Below are 3,325 nucleotides of genomic sequence, written 5' to 3' on the forward strand. Positions count from 1 at the left end.
CAACTTGCTCCTTAGAAGGAACATACTCCAACTTGACCTTCTGCTCAAGCACTTGTTCCCGAAGAAAATGGTACTTGATTGGTATGTGCTTGGTCTTTGAGTGCATGACTGGATTCTTTGAAATGCTGATTGCACTTGTATTATCACATAAGATAGAGACAGGTGGAGTGCAAGTGATTTGAAAGTCCTGCAAGGTCTGCATCATCCAAAGAAGTTGTGTGCAACAAGATGCTGCAGCCACATATTCTGCTTCAGCTGTAGATAAGGCAATCGAACTTTGTTTCTTGCTGAACCAAGATACTAATCTGGAACCCATGAAGAAAGCACCTCCACTTGTGCTTTTCCTATCATCCACACTTCCAGCCCAATCTGCATCTGTGTAAGCATGAAGAGTGAGATCAGTATTTCTAGGATACCATAAGCCATAGTTTTGGGTCCCTTGAAGATATTTGAAGATTCTTTTGACTGCCTGAAGATGAGTTTCCTTTGGGTTGGCTTGAAATCTTCCAACCATTCCTACTGCATGTGTAATATCTGGTCGAGTACCTGTCAAATAAAGCAAACTCCCAATCATGGATCTATAAGTGGGTTGGTGGACTGCTGCTGATTCATCATTTGCACTGAGGCTGCATCCTGTAACCATGGGTGTACATACTGGTTTTGACTCTTCCATGCCATACTTCTTCAAGATCTGCTTGAGGTATTTGGTTTGAGACAAGAAGATACCTCCTTCATTTTGTTGGATTTGCAATCCAAGAAAATATGTCAATTCTCCAAGAAGTGACATTTCGAATTCTTTCTGCATAACCAAGGCAAAGTTTTGACTCATAGTCTCTTCATTGCTGCCAAAAATAATATCATCTACATAAACAACAAGAATTAGCAATTTGTTATTTTCAACTTTTATATAGAGATTGCTATCTGCTGATCCTTTTGAAAAGCCTTGTTGGTGAAGATATTTGTCCAACCGATAGTACCAAGCCCTTGGAGCTTGTTTGAGCCCATAGAGAGCCTTTTTCAATCTGCATACAAGGTTTGGATCATTCCCAAGAATGAACCCATCTGGCTGCTCAATATATACTTCTTCTTCTAAGTCTCCATTCAGGAAGGCTGATTTCACGTCCATTTGAAATACCTTGAAGTTTTGAAAGCTTGAGAGAGCAAGGAACATTCGGATGGCCTCTAGTCTTGCCACAGGAGCAAAGGTCTCTTCAAAATCTATTCCTTCTTGCTGTGCATACCCTTTACAAACAAGTCTGGCCTTGTTTCTAATTACTTCTCCATTTTCATTTAACTTATTCTTGAAGACCCATTTTGTTCCTATTACATTCTTATCTTTTGGTCTAGGAACCAATTCCCAAGTGTTGTTCCTTTCGATTTGCTCAAGTTCTTCATCCATTGCTTTGACCCAACATTCATCTTTGCATGCTTCTTTCACATTTTGTGGTTCAATGGAGGAGAGTAGAGCCAAGTAGCTTGAAGCTTCTGCAAGTGTCCTTCTTGTTTGTACTCCTGCTTCTTTCTGCCCCACAATCTGAGTTTCTGGATGATTCTTTTGGACATATCTGGATGGAGTCTTCTCTTCTATTCTTGTCTGCTCCTCTGGTTCTTCTTGAGATTCTTCTTCTTCTTGAGGTTCTTCTTCTTCATCATTTCGCCTTTGAGAGTAACCTTCATCTTCTTCATGATGAACTTGCCTAGGAATATATCCCTTCTCATCAACCACTATATCAATACTGTCAACAATTCTGCCAAGTCTTTTATTGTAGCACTTGTATGCTTTGCTATGTGGAGAATAACCAAGAAGAATGCCCTCATCTGCTCTAGGTTCAAGTTTGCCAAGTTGCTCATCAGTGTTCTTAATATAACATTTGCTCCCAAAGATTTTGAAATGCTTCACGGAAGGAGTTTTACCACTCCAAAGCTCATGAGGTGTTTGAGTGCTGTTTACTCGGACATTTGTTTTGTTAAGAATGATAACAGCAGCATGTGCGGCTTCTCCCCAGAAGGTTGCAGGAGTACCTGATTCATCGAGCATAGCACGAGCCATTTGTTGGATAGTTCTGTTCATTCTTTCCACAACCCCATTTTGCTGAGGAGTTCTAGCTGTAGAGAATTCTCTTCTTATCCCATGTTCATCGCAGAAATCAAAAAATTCATTTGATGTGAACTCCCCACCTCTGTCAGATCTGAGGCACTTGATTTTGTGTCCTGATTCATTTTCGGCCAATGCTTTGAAGGATTTGAATTTTTCGAATGCTTCATCTTTGTGCTTCATAAGCCCTAACCAAACAAACCTTGAGAAATCATCAATGAATAATATCAGATATTCTTCTCCTCGAGGTGACCTTTTTCTAAATGGACCACATACATCTGTATGGACTAGCTCAAGAGGCAAGCTAGCTGACCCTTCCTTCTCTGGAAAGTTAGTTCTGGTCTGCTTTCCAAACTGACAAGATTTGCATATGGTGTTGTCTGGAATTTTGATATCTGGAAGATCGCGAACTGCCTGATATTTGCATGCTTTCCTTATTTGTGAGAAGCTTAGATGTCCCAACCTTCGATGCCATAACCAGTGCTCTTCATCCTTGCTAAGATAGCATTGTTGTTGTTCTTCTTCAAATATGTACAGATTATTTGGAGTTCTTTTGCCTTTGAGAACTGTTTTACCTGTATCAAGATCACGAACAAGACATCCATTCGATCTGAAAATAACCTCTGTTTTTTGATCACACATCTGGCTGACACTTAGAAGATTATGTTTCAATCCATCAACATACAAAACATTTCCAGCCTTGACCTTTTCTTTTAAAGGAGCAATACCTTTTCCTTTTATAGTAGCAGGAGTATCATTTCCAAAAGAGACTTTCTTTCCCTTTTCTAAAGTAGAATAAGATTCAAGTTTTTCTTTATCACCTGTCATATGTTTCGAACATCCACTGTCAATGTACCATAGATTTTCCTGTCCTTCTGCATAAAATGCTATCCCACATCTTTCTGTTTGAGGTTCCTTTATTCTCCATGTTTTGGTGCTTGTGGCTTGTTCCTTTTTCTCCTGAAACCTGCTCCTGCATTCAGAGTCTTTATGACCAAAATTATTGCAAATAGAACATTCAACTTCATTTTCAAGCACCGAAAAGTTGTTATAGGTCCTTTTTGTAATCCCTGTCATACTTCTTTGTTTTTGAGCTTCCCTAGTCATGATTGTTTTATATGCAACACATTGAGCTGCTCTGTGACCAAAGTTGTGGCAAGAAAAGCATTGTCCATTGAAGAAGCTTCTGCGGTTATTGAATCTACCAGCCAACTGATTGTAATTTCTATT

Source organism: Pinus tabuliformis, chromosome 2_1, assembly GCF_031772625.1.
Source record: "Pinus tabuliformis cultivar Carrire ecotype Pingquan chromosome 2_1, CPIR1, whole genome shotgun sequence".
Taxonomy (NCBI): Eukaryota; Viridiplantae; Streptophyta; class Pinopsida; order Pinales; family Pinaceae; genus Pinus; species Pinus tabuliformis.